Genomic DNA, 15659 nt, shown 5'->3' on the forward strand with positions numbered 1-15659 from the left:
TGCTTCCTAGCCGGGGTGGAGTGGGCACAGGATGAAGCCACGGCTCGTCCAGAGGGTGCAGGGAGGGGGGAGGCTCCTGCTGCTGTGTGCACCCCAGGAGGGCATGGGGGGTGTGTGACTCCAGATCTGTACAGGGTGGGGCAGGTGGGCTGCAGCTGTGTGCAGGAGCTGGGCTTTTCTCAGTGGCGGCTGGGCTTTGGACAGGTAGTGGTGGCAGGGAGGGTGTTACGGGGGGGCTGCAGCCACCCTAAATTTCACCATAGCCCTCCCATAGCCCTCCCATAGCTCTCTTCCAGTTCCACCACTGCCTGCCCCAAGCCCAGCCCAGCTCAGCCCCTGCCGAGAAGAGCCTCACACAGCCTCAGCTCCAGCCCACAGCTGCAGCCTACCCCACCCTGTCCCATGCAAATCATGGGGCACAAGCCCCTGCTCCCCCATGCCTTCCTGGTGTCCATGTACTGGCAGGAGCCACACCCCCCCCCGCCCCAGACAAGCTGTGCCTCTGTCCTGCACCTGCCCTGCCCTGGTTGGGCTGTGCCTGCCCCAGCCCCTGCCCCACTCCGTCCCTTACTGTGGGGGGGTTGATCTGCCCCCCCAAACCCCTCCCTCCCCCCTCTCCTTCCACCACAACACAACACAACACAACACAACACAACACAACACAACACAACACACTTACTATCTACACTGAAAGCAGTGTGGTAGAGGGGGAAGGGAAGCAATCATCTAATTCTAGACACATCTGCGCATCATGGCGACCACACTGCACCATGTAAAAGTGAATCCATACAGTGTACACAAATAAAGGGTCACAATTATTTGTGGGGGATGGGCGGTCTACTAACAGTTCTAGCCCAGGTCATGTCAGCTACACTACCAATAACTTGGGCAGCCCAAGGAAGACAGCCCAAGGAAAGGTCCTGCTAAACCCCTCAGGGACACATTGGGCTTCTCATGGCAGACTTAACTGCCTGTACACAAACACTAGGAGCTTGGGAAATAAGCATGAGGAACTGGCCCTTCTCCTATGTGAAAATGATTATGACCTGGTAGGAATTATGGAGACCTGGTGGGACTCCACCTATGATTTGTTGGTAGCAGTAGAGTGCTACAACTTGTATAGGAGAGACCGTGTCAGGAAGAGCAGTGGGGCTGTAGCTCTCTACATCAAGGATCAGCTCACCTCCCTGCAGATTGAGTTTCCAAACCAGGAAGGGTAACTTGAGACCCTCTGGGTCAAAATACAAGGAAAACATGGGGAGGGTGACTTACTTGTAGGAGTCTACTATAGGCCTCCCCACCAAGAGGAAGACCTAAATTGGAAATTCAATAGGGAACTGCTTAAGGCCACGTGCTCCTGATCCATGATCATCATGGGGGACTTCAACTTCCCTGACATCTCTTGGGATGAGCGCACAGCCAAATCTGACAGGTCATGTAGCTTCCTCACATGCATCGATGACCTCTACCTGTGGATCAGGTGAGGGAACACCTTGAGAAACCGGACATGAAAAATCAGCGGGCCCAGACAGAATGCACCCGAGGATCTTGAAGGAGCTAGCAGACATCATTGCATTCCCCTTTGCAGAAATATTCAAAAAATCATGGTGCTTGGACGGGGTCCCAGATGACTGGAAAAGAACTAACGTGGTCCCTATCTACAAGAAAGGGAGGAGGGATGACCTGGGGAACTATAGACCAATCAGTCTTACGTCTGTTCCTGGAAAAATCCTTGAGAAAATTGTCAAGGGATCCATCAATACCGGACTGGAAATTGTCAAGGGATCCATCAATACTGAACTGGAAAGCAAGCTCCTGAATGGCAGCCAGCATGGCTTTGTGACTGGCAGGTCATGCCTGACCAACCTCATCGCCTTCTATGACCAGGTAAGATGTGCCCTGGACAAGGCAGATGTCATATACCTGGACTTCAAGAAGGCCTTTGAGCTAGTTCCCCATGATGTCCTCATGGTTAAATTGGGGAACTGTGGCCTTGTTCATCATATGGTCTGATGGCTAGGCAACTGGCTACAGGATCAGACCCAAAGAGTACTAGTTGAAGGGAGGAAATCAATGTGTTGCAGGGTGACCAGTGGAGTCCCTCAGGGCTTGGTAGTTGGGCCAGTACTCTTTAACATCTTCATCAATGATCTGGATTTTGGAGTCAGATGTGAACTCGCCAAGTTTTTGGACGATACCAAATTATGGGGGAGGGCGGTCACACCTCAGGACAGACTGTTGATACAGGCCGACTTGGACACACTCACAAGGTGGGCTGACCAAAACCTGATGGCCTTCAATGCAGAGAAGTGTAAGGTGCTGCACCTCGGTGGGAAGAAACCCTAGCACACTTACAAGCTCTGCAGTGCTACGCTCGCTAGCACCATGACCGAAAGGGACTTGGGGTCTTGACTGACCACAAGATGAATATGAGCCACCAATGTGATGCTGTGGCTGGCAAAGCTAACCAAACTCTGGTGTGCATCCATTGATACATCTCAAGCAAAACCAGGGGAGTCATCCTCCCACTTTACTTGGCCCTGGTGAGATCACAGCTGGAGTACTGCATCCAGTATTGGGCTCCCCACTTCAGGAAGGACATGGAGAAGCTTGAGAGAGTCCAGAGGAGAGCCACTTGTATGATCCAGGGCCTGAAGGGAAGGCCGTATGAGGAGAGGCTAAGGGATTTGGAACTCTTCAGTCTGGAAAAGAGAAGGCTCAGGGGTGACTTGGTGGCAGCCTACAATTACATAAGAGGGGTACATCAGGACCTGGGAGAACACTTGTTCACCAGAGCTCCACAAGGGACAACAAGGTCTAATGGCCATAAACTCCAGGAAGGCTGCATTAGACTGGATATAACAAAAAGTTATTTACAGTGCGTGTGTCCAGGGTCTGGAACAAACTCCCCTCAGAGGTGGTGCAAGCACCTACTTTGGACTCCTTTAAAAAACAGGAGGATATATTTCTTGCTGGGGTCACTTGATCCCAGCTGACTTCCCACCAATGGTAGGGGGGCTAGACCCAATGATCTCTTGAGGTCTCTTCCAGCCCCGAATGTCTATGAAATCTGTGAAATTAATTGACCATGCATAACTGAAACCATGCAAAAAATACCGTGTACATTGAGGCCCGACTATATACATTTTTTCCACAATTCACATTTTTAGTGTTCTCTCTCCATCTCCAATGAAATTTCAAAACAAGGATATTCATCATATCATCAGACTTCTTCATCTTCCCTGTTTCCCCTTCAGATTTTGTGAATCAAGTTTCCTCTTATTTACACCCATGCAATCCCACTAAAATCACCTCTGTAATTCAGCAGCGGCATGATTTTTAAGAACAACAGAATCTGGTGCACTGTTGTTATCTTAGGTTGTGTTTCTCTTCTGCTTATTCTTTGAATATTCCTTTCTTATCCTGTTGACTCTCCATTTGTTCTGTTCTCCTCACAGTTTCATTTTATTATATTCTCTCCTAAATGAGTGCAATGAGTAGAGATGGGAAATCCAGAGTTTCATTTCCCTCAGGCTCAGAATAAAATAGACTATTAGGGGAATAAATCCTAGGAAACAATACCTGCTGCCAGGTTATATCAACCTAGTAGTCAAGGATTCTTCTTCAGCAATCCCTCACAGTCGAGGATGACTGTCGTAACTGTGGGTTCAAAGACGGCTGACAAGCCTGATCTGGGATCGACATTCAGAGACTATCAGTTAAATGCAATTAAATATATGGATTCATAGATCCACATTTGATTCCTCTCATAACCCATTAAAATAGTTCGGTGTGATCCTTAATAAAACCTTATTCTTTCCTAGGAAAAGAGCTAGTTAGACGCTCAAGTCCAAATCCTATTTTACATGAAGGTTTCTAAGTACAACTTGTGAGCCTAAATGTATTGTTCTCTTTTCTTTTCTTCTTTTCCTAAATAATGATTTCATTGTTTTATATGGAAATTTTGGGACATACAGATTTGTGAATATCTGCGGTAGTATGTTACATTCCTGAAACTCTTCAGTTTTGAGACTTGCTTCTCAGCTTTTGTGTTACATAGATTTAACTGGAATGACACAGAAGTACAAGTGAGTAAAGAACAAGCCATTTTTTTATTAGAGGAATAAAGGGGCCTAAGTCTCAGACAAACTTTGCAGATCTCTCAGTTCAGTGGTTAGGCTCCCACAACCTGCGCAGGCTTGCAGATGCTTATAGTGAGCGTTGTGAAGCAATGATGTAATAATGCTGTCTTTATCTCTCCCATTATCCAGGCCCATACCTTTACTCAGCTCTACTTTGTCCAATCGTTTATCCATTACGGCTTTTGGAAGGAATGCATATCACTGCCTACCTCTATCTTCATGAAGCCAGCATTCCTAATAGAAAATGCTGGATACTCTTTCCTGTTCCTTTTGACCTGTATCTGATGTTGGCAGTTGTGTAGCTACAGAGTTTAAATATTTAAGAAATGACTAAGTAACTACTGTGATTTCATTTCTTGCCAACTTGTCATCTTAAATCTTGTTATTCCACACACCTAAACTGTTTACATTATAATAAGGCCATTCTCGGGAGGCACAGATTTTCGTATATATTAGTAGAAGAGATACTATAACTATTAGAAATTCAAGTAGACTGCGGAGGAGTTGAGGACCAGAGTAGAATAATCTTAGATCTGAGATTAAACTATAACAGGGAGTCGTACTAAAAACATAGAGAACTGTATCTAGAAACTAGAATATAGTCGTACTTGGGGGGGGGGAGGGGGGAGGAACTTTGGTAAGGAAGCAGGGAGGGTCATTTATTCTTTTTCTCTCAACTATACCTGGTTGATGATTAGGACTAATAAAAAAATACAAGCTTCACTTTACAAAATCTTTGTGAGTTATTTTACTTTCAAAACAGATGTATTTGGGGGTATTTCAAAACAGATGTATCTGATATTTCTACTGATTTCTCTAGTCTTTCCCCTCTAATTTATTTTTTGCCCACATCATCAAAATTAGGATATTAGCAAATAAAAATGTCAGTAATCTTTTAGTAACTCCTTATTGTATCAGTGCACTTTACTTTCCAGGAATGAGACTCCTGCATGAATGGACTATTTAGAGATGGAAAGACCACTTACAGGTAATTCTGCTTCTCTGAAGATGCTGTCTTGCAAGATTCTCACTCAGATATCCTTCTTCCCTCAGGAGATGGAGGTGCACATTTTTTGTTTTTTTTTTTATAAGGCACACTTATTGATCTTACGTTGATCACCTTGAGTTGGCTCTTTCAAGAGGGTCTGTCTTCAACTCAGTTAAAGGAACTGGCTTATGAGGTGTGTTCTGTTGGAATGGTAGTTTCAGAGGAGAACTGTGGCAAACTTAGCCATTTTAACTTGTATCAATCAACCTGAATCTTTCAACAGGCTCCAATTTACTTAAAATCAGGAATTCCACTGAGATTCAGGATGGCCGTTTTCCAGTTTTATCATTTATAGTAATTTGTCATATTGCCACAACTAAATGTGGTTCTAATTTGATAATACAGCCTATTCTTTTGGAATGCATGGGACTTCCTGGGTTGTAAGTCAGCTCTGATTACCATCCCAGTTCCTTTTTTAAAATCATAAAATGTTAAGATCTGTACAGGAATACAAAATACTAATAATGACTTCTTCAATAAACCTTCAGTGTAGCAGGCTGATGCAACCCTAACTACAGATACATCAATTTCATTCTTGCCTTGACGGTAGTCAGGAAAGCCTTCCAATGCTAAAGCAGAGAAGGGCTATAACTCAAAAAGAATAAGATTTTCAAACCTTGAAAAACCATTTTGGATTTATGTGTCAGCATCAGGCTTTCATTTCTTTCACCAGGTTGAGCACTAAGAACCATATTGGATGTTCCCTGACTGCCATTCCACTACTACTTCATGTCACACGCTTTAATGGGACTATTCATGTATCTATTCCTCTCTTCATTCATGACTCAATCTAATTTTAGATTCTTAATCTAAGGCAGAATATAATAACTCAAATGTATAATTAAGTGTTATTGCCAAGATTTCAAAGAGAGATGCCTAAAATCAGGAGTGTGAGGCCATATTTTGGCATGTAAGGGTGTCTACACCAACATTTATCAACCCATGGGTCATGACCCCAAACTGGGTTGGTTGCAAGACTATATGAAAGGGTCATGAACAAACTTTAAAAATGGATTCTCCTTTAAAGGAGAAAAGCATGGGAAACCTGACTTTTCCCTTGCAGGCTGTCAGAGTTTCAGCCTGCAAGGTGCACTCGGGCTGCTTGGGGTCCCCTGTGCCCTTCCCCCCCGTTATGTACAAAGAATACAGCTACATAGCAGTGTTAAAATTAGAGCAGTTTTGCTACTTTTGAATCCTTTTCAGCTCATTTACATGTAAACCTAACAGCTGTTTCCCTTTTGAAACCTTCCCCTTTGAAGTGCTCCAAATATAATGTGTCCATATCCTCCATATCTTAATGAATACCAAATATTTTGTTATACTGGTTCATATCTCTCCAGGGATCACAATAATTGAGTACCGTTTGCTCTGGTGGTTTCTTACATAAATTAGATTAATCTATTTTAGGTTCTTTAAAGGTCCCCAAGACTGAGTGTCTGAACACCTTTAATATTTTTATCCTCACAACATCTCTGTGAGGAAAGGACGTGCTCATTTGTAAACTAAGGAACTGAAGTGAATGGCCTGGTTGATCCAGCTTATTTCTGCCTGGAAACTAAGTCATCTTCAATCCTCTGTGATGAATTTTACACCTGCTTTGCTCACAAAAATCATCTGTATCCTGTATGGCTTGAAGACCACTGCTTTTACTGCAGAGTCAGAGTTCGGGGTTGAGGAAGCCCAGCCTTGTGATATTGATATGGAATATTTTAAATTGCTATCATCCACTGTGAACTGGATCTGTGCCTGTCCCAGCTTGAAAAAGCCAGCTGGGGGAAACTGAAGCCACTGCTGGTGGGCGTTGTTAGTGTCCCCTTTTCATTGCTGGATATTCATAGACGTGAAATTGTCCAGCCCCTGCTCAAGAAATTATCACTTGACACTGACTCCCCAGTCATTTATCGTTCTATCTCCAACCTCCTGTTTTTCGGGAATGGCATTGAATGGGTAGTTGCCTGGCAACTCCAGGCTCATCTGCATGCCATCATGTAATGGGGGGACTTCTCGGAGCTGATTAGGAGTTGGCCTGCCCACCTCTTTTTCCTGCCTTACCTTGTTGTTAATAATTGGTGCCTTAATTAGGCAGGAGACTGCCCTTTGGTGGCCCTGTTCTCTTGGGCCTATGTATGCAGCTCCAGCCACCCCTATACTGTATCCCAAGCTTTGCAGGTAACACACATGATGTTCCCTCACAACACAACTGGTGCTCCTGGGTCTCAGAGGGACTCTCACTCTCTCCCTGGAGCAGCAGGTCACTGTGCTCTCCCTTGCTATAATTTTTGACCCACACTCAGCCTCCTTGCGGTAGAGGACTTACCGGGGTCAGGACTTGCCCCCAACTCTCTGACTGAGCCCTGTACTTGGCATCTGGCCCAAACTATGGCCTCAGGCATCCACGACCATGCCTTGGGCTCTTCCCCACACATGGGGTTCCTACAATGCCCAGTCTAGGGCCTCTACACCACGCCTCACTCTGGGGTCTTCTCATCATCTTCACAATCAACTACTCATGCGGCTGGTCCTCATGCTGCCCTTCAGGCTTACTCCCAGGTCAGCCCTACTCAGCCCCACTCATGCACAGCCCTTCAGGCCTATTCCCATTCAACCCTACCCTGTGTGGGGTCACCTACATCCCTGCCCTCTCAGGGCCTTCACAACTGCCTTCTCTCCAGGGCCAAACAACTATCCCTGACCAGGGGCCTCCAGGGTCATCCTCCCCTGCAGGCTCAGGTGGCCACAGCCATGCCTGGCCCTCGTACCCACCGAATTGTGGGGGCTAGGGGTTAAGATGCCCTGACCTACCTTTCACTGGAGAGGTAACTGGCCTGGCATCTCCTGGGGGCTCCTGCACCACCAGGAGCCCCACCAGGTCACCCATCCCCATCAGGGTGCAGCTTTAGGTCATGCCCAGGACCAAGAGCCTCCTGCTCTTACCGTCTGATGTTCCTGCTGTAGCTCAGCCAGGCGATGTTTCCACTTGGGCTGGCAGCAGCAAACTGCAGCCTTTATATCCCTTGTTCTTGAAATGGCTGCTGCCATCAGGCACCTGGTAGCTGCCTGACTCTGCCCTTAAAGGTGCCCTGCCACACATTGGTTCCTGGACTCTTGTCAGTTTGGCTTTTGCCCTGGATATAGCACAGAGATTGTGCTTGTGGCCTTAGTCAACGATCTTTGACTGGATGTTGACAGGGGAAATTGTGCCTTGATGATTTTATTAGATCTTTCAGCAGCTTTCAGTACAGTTGACAATGAGGTACTGATGAAGCATTTACAGGGCCTTGTGGGTATTTATTTGTAGGGCTGCTCTGAACTGCTTCCATTCTTTCCTAGCAGGGAGGTTCCAGAGGGCAGCAATGTGTGAATGCTTGTTGTGCCCTCAGGACCTTTCCTGGGAGTCTCTCTCAGGGCTCTATCTTGTTACCTATCTTGTTCAATATGTACAAGGCTGCTGGGTGAGATTGTGTGGAGATCTGCAGTGAGGTGCCATTGGTATGCTGATGACACTTAACTCTACCTCTCTTTCTCTTCTGACATTGGACTCTCAGTTCTTTCCCCAGTGCCTGGCTGCAGCTAGGGGCTGGATGTGGGTGAATCAGTTGAAACTGAATCCAGACAAGACTGAGCTGATGATGGTGGGAGACCACTTGACTTGGAGGGTGGGGGGTAATTGGTACACCTATTATTGATGAGGTTCAGCCTCCCACTTTCAGCTTCGGTTTGTAGCCTTGTATCTTTAGAAGGTAGCAGTGGCTAGGAGCACCTTTCACCAACTCCATCTGTGGAGAAGGCTATGATCCTTTCTTTTAGATTTGGATCTGGCCACCATCATCCATGCCTTTGTAACCTCAAGGTTAGATTACTGCAGTGCTCTCTACTCAGGGTCCCCTTTGAAAACTGGCCAGAAGCTGGAGCTGGTGCAGCATGTAGCAAGCTGAGGGGGTGGGGTCCCTAGGAGCATATAACTCCAACCCTCCAGCATCTGTACAGGCTCCCCATAGCTTTTTGAGTGCAATTCAAGGTGCTAGTTTTGACCTATAAGGCTCTAACTGTTCTGGACCCTACATACCTAAGAGACTACCTTCTCCCTTATGCCCTTTGGCAATCCCTAAGGTCAGCTGAAGTAAACCTCCTGCAAGTACTATCCAACAGTACATCAAGTCTATTTGGGGAAAATGCTTGGGAGGTCATTCTCAACAGTTGCTCCCCAACTCTGGAACTCACTCCCTTCTGTGGACATCTTGCAGAAGTACTGTAAAACCTTCTTTTTTGGGCAGGCATTTAGCAAACAAAACTAGGTCAAAATATTGTTTAGTGGGTCTCTGTTTTATGTTAATATTCTAGTACCCCTTTTAAAATATTTTGGTCTCTTGCTATTCACTTGCTATTCTCCTGTCACTCTTGTTTTATAAGTTGTTTTGTTCTTTTACTGTAAGCCACTCTCAGCCTTTGTTGGGAAAGGTGGCATGTAAATCACATAAACAAATCAGAGAATCTAAGGGTTTTACAAAAGGATGTAGGAGCTTAAATGTTGCCAAAGTGCCTGTATGTTCTAATCTAAATTCTCCAGTCATCTAAATTCCTGCTTGTGGGAAAGGGCCAGGAATTTTTGCTATTGCATTTGAGGATGGGAAATTCTGTTGCACCATGGCTTCTGTTCTTTCTATGAATGAAGGTGTATGCAAACATATGAAACTATTTAGACATGTTTACGATCTGAAGTTTTTCAAAGTTGATGAGAACATTAATTTTAAAACAAAGTAGTTAGGAAATTACCCATTTTAAAGTCCTGCCTATTATAAAACAGAATGACTCCATTTTTAATGTGCAAATGGGTGAATTCTATGCATTAAAAATATACAATATTTGCTTAATAGGCAGAGTTTCTTCAGTCTGGTGGGTAGAGTAGACAATTCAGAGATACGATGCCTCATTTTTCTCTCGTCTTATTCACAATAGAATTGGTAAGGATGGAGTGTCAGCTTTAACTGTGAGCTTCCTAGCATTTATCCATTTGTGTCACAACCCTACCATTGAAACACTGTGCACATTGTATTTATGAGCTTAAAAATTCTGATCTTGCACTTTTACCATTCTTAGGAACCATTGGAGAAAGAAAGGAGACAACCACACAACACTGTGTATAACAAATCTCATTGAAATGCAGGGAGTGTATTCTGAATCTTAATTCTATTAGAGCATGGACAATGAATGTATTTATGTTAGTTAGTTTCCCACTTTGAGGTTAAACAAACCAGTGAATGGGAGTCTGGGTGGCAGCAGAATGAGATACTACAGATGATGACGCAGGCAGACAAATGCCAGGCAAATGTTTCTAAGAAAAACACAAAACTCAATCCTTTTCCCTGTCTTCCCATGACTTTCCATCAATTTGGAGTCTACAAATATATCTGAATAGTTACTACCCTTCACTAATGCATTCATTCAAGAGTCTGGTTATGAGGGTCACATGATACATTTGTCTCTGTGCCTGACTCTAGCAAAATGCGCCCCATTCAAGGAGTAGCTGAATTAACCACAGAACATTTGTTCTATCTCATTTTGTATTAATATACCTTGCTGACTAAATTTCTAGCTTACAATGATTGCCAGACTGAATGACATGCTGTAACTTCCCCCACCAATGCCACCACAGGATTTTCCCCACTGATTTGATTAACCAATCCTACAGCTATTAAATTAAAACAAAACAACCTCCCCCCCCCCAAATAATAGTTCAGCTTCAGTCAAAGGCCTACTTCCATTGTGTCACCCATCTGTTGTTTGTAAGAATCTCTTTCCCTGAAGGGAGATAGTGTGCAGAGGCAGACTGTAGCACCTGCCACTTATTTCCTAAAAACTTTCACTTCATGCTATTAATCAATACAGTTGGGACACAGATTATAGATAAAACTAGAGGATTATGTGATTAACTAACTTGTCTTTTTGAAGACTAATCTTTACAGGTAGGGAACCTGGTATCAGGATACACAGAGCAGAGTAAAAGGAATACTAGTTTCTTTTTAGTGATCTCCACCAGTCAGATACACTTACATCCTACTATTCTGAACACGGTGTAGCATTTTATTTATTAATCATCATCTCCGTCTTCCTTGAACAAAGCATCAGCAGCCAATACTATGAAAACACAAGCATTGGAGTCAGTCTGGAGGCATGCTGACAATTTGTTACCACAAGGAGATATCAGCTTTATAATCTGAATTGACACCACCAAAAACTATGGCAGCATCAGTGTGTGTGTGGTTAAGGAACACATAATTCAATCTGTCAAGCATTCTATCTCAAGGCTGTGCTCATATAGGAGAAGCACTTAAATGAGTATACTGGTTAGATATGCTGGTGTTACTGAGGGAATTTCAAAAGAGGATATTTAGGGGATATTAGACCATGTCAGGAGACCCAAACCAAATGCATATTTTATACGTTTCAGGGAATATTACACATTGAATCTGATAGACTAACATGGTTTTAAGCTATTATAAAGGGATAGCTGTTTTGGGGTAGAGCTGCTCTTGAGAAAACAATGTAACTTGCCAAGATTTCAGCACAGATGGATTCTCATTTGAATGGAAAGCATATTGGTGAATGGTAACAAGAGATCCTTCAGACTGGCTCAGGATCCCTCCTGACTGTTGGGTGTTCCATGCATACAATGTACTAGACCTGGAACCTACTGGAGAAAAAGATTGGGATCTTCCCAAGCTCCCTCCTGAAACTGTCACTGACTGAGTTTATGTAAGAATCCATGGCTTAATATCTTCTGCCAGACAGATTGGTAAAAGAACTGCCTGTAAACCTACTATCTTAGAATTCCAGTTAGATGAGTTATAAATGCTATTACAATTTTAAAATTTACTAAGATGTCATAATTTATTAAATAATGGATGTTAGTCCAGTGGTACTGTTGGGTCCATATGTCCTTTGGGATCTGTTCAGTGTCCCTATATAAGTTTGTGTCTTGGAAATACGGTAGATTGGGTAAAATGACTGAGTTAAAAGGTACCCTACTTCTTGTCATTGATCCATTTACCCAGTAAATCAAGGGGACAAGGGGTAGAAAGAGGAGAGGTCATCACTTGCCCCAGCTTCCCAGTTAAACCAATCTGTTAGGATGAAACTTTCCTAAGAACCATGACAGGGGTTCATGTACCTCTGTAACAGCACCTCCTACAGGCTACCCTCTGACATAGCATACTGGACCAGCTGCACTACTAAGTTAATCTGGTACGGCAAATCCTACTTGATGTATTTATAAACTACAAAGCCAGAAAGGACCAGTCTGGTGGCCAGAAAGGATGGTCTGACCTCCTATATACACAGGCTACAGAAATTTCCCAGAAACTATGTTTTTATTTTGTTATGTTAATCTGTAAGAAGTCTTGGAATTTCAGTGCTGAAAGCAAGTGGCATCAAGAGAGTCTCATAACGCAAGGAAGAATGTGAGTATAACTTTGGTATTTTGGTGCCAAGCTCTTTATTTCCAAAAGTAAACATTTTCTTCTCGTTCAGTGCAAGTTATTTGATCACCATCATGTGGAGCCAAGGAATGGCTCAAATGACACAAGGGTTTCCCATCCTCCCTCTTTTTTTTTTTTGTTTCATTTGTCTAAACAAAAATGAATCCCTTTTCAGGAGACAGTTAAAGTACTGGTATACTGAAGGTAAAACTGACCCTTAAGAAGCCATTTTCTGTCTCACTTCATTGATTGCATATATCTCATGCACAGAAATAGTAGTTGATTTTACAAACTGTGATGTGACAGATACCAGTTTACGCAAAATCACTGTACACACTTCACTTGTGATTTTTTGCCTGTTTGGAGGCGAACTTTGGGTTTTGTTATGTGAGCATTTTGCATTTGCCTTTACAAAGACATGCTGTGCAAATTGTTATAACTCTGGGTTTTCAACACTATAAATAAGCAACCTGTGAGGAATGTGTCGTAAATTAGTTACTTACTAATATGTCTAGTTCTTCCCATAGAAAATGGAAAAAAAAATCCTTTTTATTTTGTGTGGTGGATCTAGTTCTCCCATATGTGCAAACACATGGCAAACCTTTTAGTTGTGAGAGTGCTCCATAGTTTGAAGTTTGCTAAAAGTATATCATTTTCATCTCAACATTAAGAATGGAAGTAATGTTCAATAGTGTAGTGATGGGTAGGCACATGGGGCATGAGCCTTGAGCAATGCCTAAGGGGAGGTGCTAGAATGGAGCCTGTGGGCTAGCTCACCTTCCCATTCCCCATCCACCATGTGCTCCTCACTTTACCTGCAGTGGTTCTAGCCTCGGCTCTGGCAGCAGGGAGTACAGAGTGGCAGTGCACGGTGGCCTGGATGGTGGTGGCATATAGAGGTTCACTGTCACCTCTTTTTGCTGCTAAAATTCAGTGTTTAAATGGCCACTCAACCACATCAGTGGCAAAAAAAAAGGGAGGTGACATCTCTCTCTACAACAGTGAACCTCAGGCCCTCGGGACATGGTATGGACGAGTTATGCCAGCACTTGAGTTACTACAGGATAAATGGTACTTTATTCTGTGAGTGGTACCATTGAACCATTTGAAGAGTAGGGTACTTGGCATGGGTGAAGCTATGTTAAATTGGAAGTAGCTGAGAGAATACATTTATTTTATTTTATTTTATTCATATGAGAAAGTAGAAAGCAGCAAGAAGCACAGTAGTATAAGTCAAAGATCTGACAAAATGAAATGATATTAAATCATTTGTAAAAGTTGCTAGTAGTAAAGGGCAGAAATAATTTTCACTCAGATCTCTTTGGATTGTACTTCATTTAGCAGGCTAAGCAGTAAAATAGCCATAGTTTAGCTTAAAATTGGAAGTCTTACATTTAGGAGGTCGGTATATGCACAGACTTGCTTTGACTTTGACAACATACAAACAAAACATGGTTTACAATGCACACATAACATAATAAGGTGCAAACCATAGGATTTGCTGTCATTTCCCTATGGACATTGTGCACACTGTAACATATTTGTGTGTCACAAGGGAACCTCATTAGTTCACACCTATTGACCTCTTACAAATGATTAAATGTTACTTATTGGTGAGTAAACAAACTCGTGCAGATAAAAAAGTAAGAACAAAGAATCACAACATGAACTTCTTGCAATTGTATTTTAGCTTTAATGCTTTGTAGCCATGTTGCTTTGTAGGACGATAGGAAATGAACTCTAGAAAATCATGAACTCTACTAAAAATAACTGTTATTAGTATGAGACCTTACTGTAGTATCCACTATGACATCTTCTCTAAGAACTGTAGGGAGATTACCATTCTTTTTTTGTGGATTATAACTGTGAGTCACGGTAGAGTGTGGGTTATTAACAAGGTTCTACTGTGTACAGAGAAATCTGTTTTAAATATGACTTACAAAAGAAAGAAATATGTTTGTCCCTTTTTTTTGGTTTTGTTATGATGAAAAAAGGGGGTGGGTGGCAAGGAGCAGTTTTAAAAGAGATGTGGGGTTTTTTTTCTTCTTGGCTTAATTCAAAATTCAGGTCAGAACTACCTTCTTTATCATGGAAGATTCTATACATGACTTGAAAATGAATTGTCATAACAACAGGAATACAAGTGGAGTCTGATTATTGGGAAGACAAATTTTTATTCTGGCTACTTAAACTTTTTGTTTTTATTAACTGCCATTTGACGCAAATGACTAAGAAACACTTTAAAAATAAAGGTGCTTTTCGGTACAGACACACAAAATGTTTATTGTGGAAAAATCTGACTTTAATCCATAGCAACAATGGAGCAGACACACACCACAGAGACTTTCTACAGGGGCTCTCCTATGTAATAACACTGTAATAACTTTACCCTGTTGTGACTTCCTAAATAAATAAATGTTGTGTGCGCCTTTCCTTTGTTTAAGATTCAGCACACCTTATCCTTTAATTAATGGTTGAAATTGCTGACAAACTATATCTCTGGAGCCTCCGATGAGTCCTTCCATGAAGAACAGACTTGGATTTTCCCATATTTTTAAAGGAGAACAAAGAAAAGGGAAAAAAAAGGCCTTCATCACTACCATCTTTTTTTCAAAGACTTTACAGGTCTTTTTTGAAAGAAAACAGAATGCAGTCCTGAGGACTACTTTAAGCAATCTCTTACGGGCCCAAACTAGTGAGATATTTTGGAGTTGTCATCAAAGATAGGAGATGGCTTGAAAAAAACAGTCTATTGTATATATTTCACAATAAAACAATGTATATTTGATCACTACTGAATGTCTCTCCATCCCAAATCATGGAGAATCAGGTAATCCTGTATTTCTTACTGCTACCCTGAATTTTGGATAGTAAAATATTCACAACTTATAGAATTATTCAGTGTGTTTTCAGCATCAGCTTTTGAGAGCTCTTCTTCCATTAAAACTGTCAGGTTTGTTATAGAGCCATGATTTCAAAGAAAAGCAATATTAT

The sequence above is a fragment of the Alligator mississippiensis genome, chromosome 3, assembly GCF_030867095.1.
Source record: "Alligator mississippiensis isolate rAllMis1 chromosome 3, rAllMis1, whole genome shotgun sequence".
Taxonomy (NCBI): Eukaryota; Metazoa; Chordata; order Crocodylia; family Alligatoridae; genus Alligator; species Alligator mississippiensis.